This window comes from Mixophyes fleayi, chromosome 4 (assembly GCF_038048845.1).
Source record: "Mixophyes fleayi isolate aMixFle1 chromosome 4, aMixFle1.hap1, whole genome shotgun sequence".
NCBI classification, from domain to species: domain Eukaryota; kingdom Metazoa; phylum Chordata; class Amphibia; order Anura; family Limnodynastidae; genus Mixophyes; species Mixophyes fleayi.
In genome coordinates this window covers 14,087,114-14,099,437 of record NC_134405.1, presented here as the reverse complement: position 1 = coordinate 14,099,437, position 12,324 = coordinate 14,087,114, and the positions used below count along the sequence as shown (strand labels likewise).

At 41.0% G+C, this 12,324-nt stretch overlaps 1 pseudogene; it reads left to right on the top strand.

The window, feature by feature from the left end:
* The window catches only part of LOC142150421 (uncharacterized), an 81,983-nt pseudogene that overhangs the window by 30,472 nt on the left and 39,187 nt on the right, over positions 1-12,324 (top strand).

The following is a 12,324-nucleotide window of genomic DNA, read 5'->3' as shown; positions in this document are numbered from 1 at the left end:
AAGTATTAGCAGAACCAAACTGGAACAGGGGGAACACATGCAGCTGCCAGGTATACACGGATGAACTGCACAGAGCACAGCTTGAGGCAGGTATTTGAAGCAGTGTGACAGGTGCAGTTCTAATTAGGCATCCTGCAAGGAGATTAACTCCTTCAGGCATGTAGCAGAGTTCAGGAACAAAACAGCAGTACTTCTGGTGGTATGAGGTACTGCTGCTAGATACAAAGAACAGGCAGAGTCGTAACAAGAGTGAGACATGCTTCCAGGAACTTCAGAAAAGACTGATCATGTGAGTATACAAATACTTACATGTTCGCTGCGCCGGCGTTTCTCTTTCATCCTCCCACCATTTGCAGTGAATGTCAGGCGTAACGTCATCACGTCACGCCCAACATTCAGTGAGGAGCGCCGCAAAGGGGACCCAGCAAGAAGATAGAACAGAAGAAAAGAAAATAGATGAAAGAAGCCAATACATAAGTAAGTAAAAGAACGGAGGCAAGGGGAGGAAAGCTGCATGGCACAGTGAGATGAAGAACGGGGGCAGCAGCATAGCACAGTGAGATGAAGAAGGGGGGAGCAGCATAGCACAGTGAGATGAAGAAGGGGAGAGCAGCATAGCACAGTGAGATGAAGAAGGGGGGGGGGCAGCATGGCACAGTGAGATGAAGAAGAGGGGGAGCAGCATAGCACAGTGAGATGAAGACGGGGGAGAGCAGCATAGCACAGTGAGATGAAGAAGGGGGGAGCAGCATGGCACAGTGAGATGAAGAAGGGGGGAGCAGCATAGCACAGTGAGATGAGGAAGAGGGGGAGCAGCATAGCACAGTGAGATGAAGAAGGGGAGAGCAGCATAGCACAGTGAGATGAGGAATGGGGAGCAGCATAGCACAGTGAGATGAAGAAGGGGGGAGCAGCATAGCACAGTGAGATGAGGAAGAGGGGGAGCAGCATAGCACAGTGAGATAAAGAAGGGGGGGAGCAGCATAGCACAGTGAGATGAAGAGGGAAGCAGCGTGGCACAGTGAGATAAAGAAGGGGAGAGCAGCATGGCACAGTGAGATGAAGAAGGGGGAGAGCAGCATAGCATAGTGAGATAAAGAAGGGGGGAGCAGCATGGCACAGTAAGATGAAGAAGGGGGGAGCAACATAGCACAGTGAGATGAAGAAGGGGGAGAGCAGCATAGCACAGTGAGATGAGGAAGGGTGGAGCAGCATAGCACAGTGAGATGAAGAAGGGGGGAGCAGCATGGCACAGTGAGATGAAGAAGAGGGGGAGCAGCATAGCACAGTGAGATGAAGACGGGGGAGAGCAGCATAGCACAGTGAGATGAAGAAGGGGAGAGCAGCATAGCACAGTGAGATGAGGAATGGGGAGCAGCATAGCACAGTGAGATGAAGAAGGGGGGAGCAGCATAGCACAGTGAGATGAGGAAGAGGGGGAGCAGCATAGCACAGTGAGATGAAGAAGGGGGGAGCAGCATAGCACAGTGAGATGAAGAGGGAAGCAGCGTGGCACAGTGAGATAAAGAAGGGGAGAGCAGCATGGCACAGTGAGATGAAGAAGGGGGAGAGCAGCATAGCATAGTGAGATGAAGGGGGGAGCAGCATGGCACAGTAAGATGAAGAAGGGGGGAGCAACATAGCACAGTGAGATGAAGAAGGGGGAGAGCAGCATAGCACAGTGAGATGAAGAAGGGGGGAGCAGCATAGCACAGTGAGATGAAAAAGGGGGAGCAGCATGACACAGTGAGATGAAGAAGGGGGGAGCAGCATGGCACAGTTAGATGAAGAAGGGGGAGAGCAGCATAGCACAGTGAGATGAAAAAGGGGGAGAGCAGCATAGCACAGTGAGATGAAGAAGGGGGGAGCAGCATAGCACAGTGAGATGAAGAAGGGAGCAGCATAGCACAGTGAGATGAAGAAGGGGGAGCAGCATAGCACAGTAAAATAAAGAAGGGGGGAGCAGCATAACACAGTGAAATGAAGAAGGGGGGAGCAGCATAACACAGTGAAATTAAGAAGGGAGCAGCATAGTACAGTGAAATGAAGAAGGGGGGAGCAGCATCATCCTCATCAACATTTATTTATATAGCGCCAGCAAATTCCATAGCGCTTTACAATTGGAAACAAACGTTAATAAAACAATATTGGGTAATACATACAGACAGATGTCTCAGGAGAGGGATATTCAAATTCCTCCTTATGCAACCCCATGACTTGTGCATAAGAACCTGTACTGTAGATTATTGACCAGGAAAAGCTCCTATCAGAACCAATATCCCTGCTAATCAATTTTTTATAAATTACAAAGTTATTACCAATTAATTTCTTATCATTACAATAAGACATGATAATTAACATGAGCAATATGGGATGGGTCAGAAATAGACCCCTTTTTATCCTTCCAATGCCTGGGAACTGGCTCTTGGTTATAGGCAGTCTGTATGGGTATGAAGTGTCACCAACGGGACAGATAAACCACTGCAACTGGGACTGAGCAGTCAACCCAGAGAGAGGGAGCTGTAGGGGAAGGTAGACAATCAGATGCACTCGGAGGACTGCCAGGACCACTGAGAGCAGTGTGGACATTTGTCAGAGATTTGGAGAAGTCAGGGTGGACTCTGTGGAATTCATGGAAGAGGAGGGAAAATTGGGAAACACTGGAGTGTCAGCTCTTGTGCATTAACTGAGCTATTTTTACTTATAAGTGATTTTTTTTTTTTCCAATGCAACTTGAAGCCAGTACGGTGGTGGAATAAATAAAGTGGAGTTTCTAATGGGATATGGTCTCGTATCCATTATTATTGGGAACTGTGACTTTCCTGTGACACATGTCATTAACTTCTGTGATCAATTTAAAACTGTGTTGTTATCATGAGCTGGATTCCCATTTCCAGTTGCCCAGACCCCACCAGCAGTTACACCAGCCAGCTGCTCAACTCTCTGATCATACTGTAATGTATAATTCACCATTAATAAACAAGCACCGTGGCCACAACACAGTTACAATGGAGGGGAGGGGAGTAAGGAGCAGCGTGACCTGGTCATGTCCACTGTGATGTTTCAAGGTGCTGCAAAGTTTAGAGGTATGTATATGGTACATAATATATAATGATGTGACTCTTATATAGTATATAATGGTGTGTAAAATAAATTGAAGTACAGCTAAATACAGACATATGATATTATAGGTAGGAAATACCATGTATAATAATACATAATAGGAACACTGCTCATATAACATACATTACATAGGAGAAGAATAAACTATGTACAAGACAGAGCTATGAGTCAATGCTCGATTAAATTTATATATTTTATTACATTATGTGTCCTCAGTATAGGAGAGCGGCGGCCATTTTCTTGTAGTACAAGTTAGTGAATATCTGCTGTACTTTATCTCTGCAGGCAAATACAAATGACGTCTGTAAACAGCGTAAAATATATCTTACTGGGTTAAACGTAGTTACTAGAGTAAAATATTATCTGCTATTTTTGTCCTTACATCGGATCAGCGGCGGCCATTTTGTTATAGTCACAGACACCAGGAAGTTTTTACGTCACATACTAAGGTTATATCAGATGACGCTGCGAAAGGGGCGTGGCCAAAGTCGCCAGACGCCATTTTATGTGGTGGAAAACATATTCGCTGGTAATGTATGATATCTATATTATGTTATGTTATTATTATATAGAGGGGAGGAGTCTGTACAGTGATATATGAAGAGGAATAAGACAGCTCCCAGCACACACTGTGTATTATATCCATATTATGTTATTATTATATAGAGGAGAGGGGTCTGTACAGTGATATATGAGGAGGAATAAGACAGATCCCAGCACACACTGTGTATTATATCCATATTATATTATGTTATTATTATATAGAGGAGAGGGGTCTGTACAGTGATATATGAGGAGGAATAAGACATCTCCCAGCACACACTGTATATTATATCCATATTATATTATGTTATTATATAGAGGAGAGGGGTCTGTACAGTGATATATGAGGAGGAATAAGACAGCTCCCAGCACACACTGAATATTATATCCATATTATGTTATGTTATTATTATATAGAGGAGAGGGGTCTGTACAGTGATATATGAGGAGGAATAAGACAGATCCCAGCACACACTGTATATTATATCCATATTATGTTATGTTATTATTATATAGAGGGGAGGAGTCTGTACAGTGATATATGAGGAGGAATAAGACAGCTCCCAGCACACACTGTATATTATATCCATATTATATTATGTTATTATTATATAGAGGAGAGGGGTCTGTACAGTGATATATGAGGAGGAATAAGACAGATCCCAGCACACACTGTGTATTATATACATATTATATTATGTTATTATTATATAGAGGAGAGGGGTCTGTACAGTGATATATGAGGAGGAATAAGACATCTCCCAGCACACACTGTATATTATATCCATATTATATCATGTTATTATTATATAGAGGAGAGGGGTCTGTACAGTGATATATGAGGAGGAATAAGACAGCTCCCAGCACACACTGTATATTATATCCATATTATGTTATTATTATATAGAGGAGAGGGGTCTGTACAGTGATATATGAGGAGGAATAAGACAGCTCCCAGCACACACTGTTGATTGGAATGGAGCCAATTAACCTACTAGTATGTTTTTGGAGTGTGTGAGGAATCCAGAGCACCCAGAGTAAACCCATACAAACTCCACACATATAAGGCTACAGTCGGGAATTGAACTAATGACCCCTGTGAGGCAGAAGTGCTAACCACTTAGCCACTGTGCTGCCCAATTTAGATTTGTATTAATATCTCTTTTAATACACAGTGTGAGGATTACATCCGGTGAGAGTGTAACACCCAGGATCCATCCCTGTTTCACTGGAGGATTCAGCAGGACCCAGAGCCCATCACAGTGCCTCCATGTCACTCACTGATACATGACATTATCAATGACCAGAAGATCCTGGAACTCACCAACAAGATCATCCAGCTGGTGACTGGAGAGGTGACTGCTGGGAATGGGGCATTATACAGGGATGATGACTATCATTGTGTGTGTCAGGTTCCTATAAGGTGTCAGGATATTACTGTCTTATGAGTCCATGCAGGAGTGGGAGAATTTAGAAGGAAACAAGGGTCTGTACAAGAACGTGATGATGGAGAATCACCGGCTGCTTACATTACTTGGTAAGAGGTGACTTTAATTGAATGTAAGGGAAGAGAAGCTAGAAAGATACATTATCTGATCATATTTTATAAACAATGTGTTCAGTCACTGTGTGTCTTCTACAGATGGATCCAGTAACAGAAATACCCCAGAGAGATGTCCCCATCCTCTCTATCCACAGGATTGTAGTGAAGAAGATCACAGTATCCAGCAGGCGTATCAGGTATATGGAATTGAGGGTCTTACCAAATGCCAAAGTGACTTTTCAATATATGATGTGAAGAGGAGGTATAAGGGGTCTAATGCTGACTGATATTCTTCTGTTTAATCTCAAACAATGAAATCAGACATTATTAAGGTGTTATATTATTGTGTTGTGGGTTATTTAGGTTGAAGACTTGATTGTTATTAAAGTAGAAGATATAAAGGAAGAAGAAGAGAACTGTGTGAGGAGTGATCAGCAGTGTAAGGAGGAGGAAATCCCTACAGATATCCGCATGAGTGAGTAATAACCACTAATCATAGAAAAGAATCACATATTCTCCTTGTTTAGTCAATACAACAATCTCTTATTCTACACCCTCATCATGAGGAAAATGTATTTGCCCAATGTGCAATCGGTAGCCATCAGCCACTATCGGACTCCTGTTTTCCTCCTCATATAATTGTGTTCTATAAGCCAAAAGTTCTGACCAGTTTCCTCCCAACACACTCTGTTGATTCTCTTATATAAGTACAAGGGAAGTGATTCAATCGTGTATCAATGGGATGAGACACTGTGTGACATTACCCATGAACCTCCCTGTGTAATAATACCCAAAAGTTTATTTTTCAGTGTTTGCATACTAAGGGGCGTTGTCAATTATTAGCGAGATCCCCGGAAAACGAGCGTTTAAAAAATATTAGCGTTAATACGGTAATTACTCGCTGAATTTCATCTTGCAGCTCCCTGAGCTGTGAGATGAAATTCAGCGAGTAAACTACCGTATTAACGGTATTTACGCGCATATTACCGTATTAATGGTAAGATTTTTCGAGCGCTCGTTTTTCCGGGGATCTCGCTAACAATTGAATACCACCCTAACACTGCAATACTAAAGTCAAATAAAAATTCTGAATATTCCTGTAGGTGGCTTTGTGTAATGTGCTTGGTAATGGGGTTGTGTTATATTTTAAGCCAATATTTTATCTGTTCAAAAAGACTCATGCATGTTTGTAGTACATTTATAATTGTAATACAATATTATTTGTTTGCATATTTAAATGAAACAATTGAATATCTTGAACTGACTAATAGCTTGAACATTTGTGGGGAATTATAATTTGTTCTTATTTTTTCAGCAGATGGATGCAAAACCAGGAATATCTCAGAGGGACATCTCATTTTGTCTCCAGATTTTAAAATAGAAGATAACCATATTTTACAGAATTCTCCAGGAGAAAATCGCAGTAACCAAAATATATATCCGGTACTTTACAATTCGGATATGCCATCTAATCCCTCTAATTGTGAGGAATGCTCTACAGATAACTCAGATATTGATGCACGTAGTACAGCTCATGGAGGTGATAAAATATTTTCCTCTTCTGATTGTGGTAAACATTGTGATAAACCTCAGAGAACTACTACAAGAGAGAAAACCTTTCCATGTTCTGAGTGTGACAAATGTTTTATACAGAAATCAGATCTTAATAGACATGAGAGAATTCACACAGGTGAGAAACCATTTACATGTTCTGAGTGTGGGAAATGTTTTACACGAAAATCACAGCTTAAGAGCCATAAGAGAACTCACACAGGTGAGAAACCATTCAGATGTTCTGAGTGTGGGAATTGTTTTGCCCATAAATCAATCCTTGTTCAACATCAGAGAATTCACACATGTGAGAAACCATTTCCATGTTTTGAATGTGGGAAATGTTTTACACAAAAATCAGCTCTTGATGACCATTGGAAAATTCACACAGGCGATAAACCATTTCTATGTTCCGAGTGTGGGAATTGTTTTGCCTATAAAAAAGTCCTTGCTCAACATCAGAGAATTCACACAGGTGAGAAACCATTTCCATGTTCTGAGTGTGGGAAATGTTTTACACAAAAAGCAAATCTCATTAGACATCAGAAACTTCACAGAAAAGAGAAGTGATTTTCATGAATTAACCGACACAAAACAGGTTTGCAGCAGTACTCTAAATATAGTAAGTCGTTGATTTTTGTTAATGTAAATTATTGAATCAGGCTTGACCACATTTATAGAGAGAATATTTAAAGGTAAATAGTCAACTGAGTAATAAAGAGCAATTCAAAGCTGCATTTACACAGTATATTAACATGTTATACTTGCCTTCCACAGACATAGGTAGAATGTGTGTAATCAACATTAGACTGGAACAGATCTCATCTGTGAAACTTACTGTAAGTTCCTTATTCTATTATATCAGCCACTCTACACAGTAATGACGAGACCTCATTGTCCAAAGTAATATATAATCCCGGCAATAGACTGGTGGGGTCCGGGAAGCAATTACTTTGTTTGGTCATACTCTGTAATTTATGATGTGACATGGTTTATATCATTAGTTCTGTGATTTCTGTTACTATCTCTCTGTGCGTCAGTTACAAAATACAAAAAAAGAACCACAGTGCAAATGTAATTTTGTAATGCCATGTGGCTATTTTTGTATCAGCATCCATATGTAAGAAGCTAATCATTTATTTTGTTTCTTTATAGCTTGTTGACCATTAAATAAACAGATACAACTCCACACAAATCTGTAAACAGTTGTCCTGAATGTAACAGTGGCCTGAGAATTGTCACAGAGAAAAATATTATCTATTAAAACTGGGAGGAGTAAAAGAGTAGAAGGGAAAGGAATACAGAGAGACAGACTGCTAAATGGACGGTGTGGTTCTTAGTAGTGTGAGATGCAAGAGAACTATAAATGTATAGTTCAGTATCCAAGAGTAGCATAAAATGAGCTCTATTTAGAAGTAGTTTAAACTATTGTGAAGGAAGTATTGGATTTTGGTGGGAGATAAGTACTAAGTACTAGCAGTAACCAGTGTCGGACTGGCCTGCCGGGTAGCCGGGGTATCCCCCGGGAGGCCCTGTTGCCTGATAACCCCGCCCTCTTTGTTGGTGGGGCGGAGCAGAGAATTACTGAGTTGCGGTCAGTCTACATATGAAACGGAGACTGTGAAACTAATAAATCCCTCCCTACAGCCAACACGTGAGAACACTTCCTGCTCCCGAGACAGAAATGCTGCCCAGTGACACAGATCTCAGATTACTCCTTCTGCTGTAGTTGCAGGCGTCCTGTAGTCATAAAGTTGCCGTCCTAACTGCAGTGTGAGACCGTGTAATCAGTAAGTGTAATAAATCGTGCAAACTTCTCTAGAACTCTCCACTGTGTGACCTCGGAGGGAGGGAGATAAATTAGAATGGCTTCATGGTGATATACGTCTTCAGTGCCTCTATAAAAGGATCCTATTGCAGCTGACCAATGAATGGATTTCTAATAAACTAGTACCAAATTCACTGTTTATCTCATGTTCCATGTTTATTTGTTTTCAATCAATTTTGGGACTCTTCCCTATAGAAGCATATCTTAATCAGAATAAAACACATTGAGACAGTTAGGTCCTTATAGGATTGCATCTGCTACATGATTTAATATTAATGTTTTGCTTTTGTCCTTTGTAGTGGCATTGGATTATTATTGATTGTACATTTTGTGGATAGATCATTTTTTAGAGTCCTGTTTTTATTTGCCAGTGTCTAGAGTGTAGGGAGTGTGATTAGATTTATGTAATATTTTAAATGTGCATATATTTTTATGCTAATAAATTTGTGGTTTCTATAGTGCTTCATGGATATATTAATTTTTAGTCTATACCCTTATATTGTGGTTTTCATATGATGAATGGTTGATCTCTAGTGCTGTATTATAGCATTTGTTTTCTGTGTACACTATGAGAGGAGAGAACACTAACCACAAAGAATGGACAGCACACAGAGGGGGAGTGTAAGGGAAATGGGAGCAGATGGACACAGAGGGTATAGCCTTGCATTTAATATGTATCTGTCCCTAGTGATAAAAAGCATCTAAAATGAATTTAAACTATCAAGTTCCTAGAAGCTGCAGGGGGCCCTGGCGGAAACCAGGACACCATTCACTTACATCTCCCATATCGACACTTCTTGATTTATACTTTGACAACTGATTTCTACAGTGTATATGAAGGTTACCACATTTGATGTATGTGCGAAAAAATATTTGTGTAACGTCATGATAAACTGAAAATAAACCATGGCCCTAGCAAAACTGCGCGGTGCCATTTCATCACCCACTGTCATCCAATTCACTGCAGTGCTCCCAAAAGGACTGGATTTTCTCCCTGACCCATTGTTATTAATTTGGAGTATGGCTTCCTGAGGCTTTCCACTTTCTGCTTAGGCCCTTACAGATTTTATAAAAAAACGTCCACGTATCTCTCCATAGTCCCATTTTTGGTGAGAAAGTCGAAATGTTCAGTTCCCTAAAGTTTGTGACTTTGCTGTAACCAGTGGATGTTTGAATCAGGAAGTGACTTGGACAGATAGGAGGAGTAGCTATCAGTGATGGGGCTTATTTTGTTCCAATTGATACGTACAAATGTTAGGAGGTGTAGGTCTGTGTGCATGTGTGCCAATATTTGCCATGTGTATACTGGCATATATGTATGATATGTATATGTATGATAGTTGCTTTTAGACCTGTGTTGCGATGGTGCAAGCACAAGAGTGTTGTGTATCAATTGATGTCTATTACTGTCTAGTTTGTTGAAATGCCTTGTTTTGGGCAGCACTGTGGCTCAGTAATTAGCATTTCTGCCTTACAGCACTAAGGTCATGAGTTCAATTGCCGACCATGGCCTTATCTGTGGGGAGTTTGTATGTTCTCCCGGTGTTTGCGTGGGTTTCCTCCGGGTGCTTCGTTTTCCTCCCACACTCCCAAACTAGTAGTTTAATTGGCTGCAATTAAATTGACCTTGGTGTCTTTTGGTCTGTTTGTGTTTATGTTAGGGAATTTAAACTGGAAGCTCCAATGGGGCAAGGACTGATGTGAGTGAGTTCTCTGTACAGCGCTGCGGAATTAGTGAAACTATATTAATAGCTGATGACGATTGATTGTATTCAATTCATCCCTCCCATTCCCCTGTCTCCCATGTCTTGCACAGTGCCCTCCATGCTGCATTTGCTCCCCTTCACTTACCTTCCTATTGACTTCTTTCTTCTATTCTGTCTTGTCCGTCGCGGCTCCTCACTGCAAATGTCCACTTTTTTTTTATGGACCATACTATGGTGCTATACGTTGTCCTCCATGGGCTGACCCCATCCCCTTTAATGACTGACCACAACCCCTGTTACAGTTGGCCACACCCCATTGTAGTGGGCCCCCACCGCTGCATTTCCCCCGGTGGGCCCTTCATGTCCCAGTCCGACACTGGCAGTAACCATCAGTTTCTTTAAACATTAGTCAACCTAATGCAGCTGTGAATTTGGTGAACTTATCTTGGGCTGAGAAAACCAGGTCTTCCATGCCCAGTTATAAATCTACCCTGCTGAACCACTCCTATATAGTGGGGGGGGGGGGGGGGGTCTGTCAGATTTCCAGTGCAACGGAATTATGGAGATTGTGGTGTAGAAGAAGGCAGAACCTGGGTCTTCTGGAACCTCAGTACAGATTATCTATGTGCAAACCTGAAAGCTGAAACCTCTTTGGCCAAAAGAGTGCTATACTTGGGTATTCACACCACATATGAACATACCAATTACAGAGTTGCATTTCCAAAAGATGGATGGGATATTTGGTAATATTTTGTTAAGGGCATCTTTCAGGGCACCTGTAATCATTGTGTCATAATGTTGAAATGCATTTCTACAACCAAAAGTCTAGTAGAACATATATTTGCCATTGTAAAGAACTTTAACCAATGATCCTCCTCCAGAGATATATTTAAGTATCTTTGCCAAGCCTGGCTATACTTGGGCAATAAGGCATTGGGGTTATCTAATATGATTTGGTAGAGATACAACATGGTGTGGCTCGGGTTCTGAGATGATGAGCAGAGATCCTCCATCAAAGGGAGTTCATTTCTGGTGGCGGACCTGTTGCCAACCCCGCACCATTAAGAAATGTGTAATTTGAAAATACATACGGTGTTCTCTGACAGTAAGTGAAAGAAATTCCCGTCGGTTTGGGAAATGATGGAATTTGAGTCCACCAGGTGACTGTCTCTCAGAAAGCCCAAGGTACTCCAAGCTCTGAATTTCTGTGAGTGCATGTGATATGAGATAGTGAATACAATGGATAAGTTCAGTGTGCGTGTCCTGAGCTTTTTCCATGTCTTCGTGGTTCGTTCAATGTTGGGGGGTATAAGTGTCATGTCTTGTGTCCATTTGGTGTGGTAATAGAGTGGTTTTCTATATCTCCCCACTTGGAATTGCTGTTTTAGTCCATTCCACTACTCTATTTTAAATTATTGCATTGCAATAATAGCCCTGAATCCAGGGGAGTTTGGACCCTCCTTTGGTCCTACACTTATGTAGGAGGTCATGTTTGGGCACAGTCCAGTGCATTCCATTGTCCCTTGCATAAACTGCCAATACACCCTGTTGAACAACTTTTTGGCATCAGTGGAAATTAACAAAGTGCGGGTGTCTGTTACAGTATAATTATGTACTATGTCTATAATTTTAGAAATCTTGTGAGTCTCTCCCGGGGGCAAAGCCCACATGGTCAGAGTGGACAATTTACCAGAGTATGTCTTTTAAGTTGTTTGCAATCCATTTAACAAATTTTTTATATAGATATTAAACAAGATCTGTTGGTAAATGGAGATAACTTGAAAAAAGCTTATAAAGGTTTCTTTGCATGGGTCCCTCTTGAATCTTGTTGGGTCCCTCTTGTTGTTGGTCACAAAACCCAAAATGTAAAAAGTAGAGGAAGAAATTCTGGCGTAATATTGTTTTTCTAAAACACAAATTATTCTAATACAAAAATATACTCACATAAAAATAAATAATTTACAAAACATGAAGGTATACATATATAACCTTACCAGAGAGAAGAAGCAAATGAGCATCAAACAATCAGT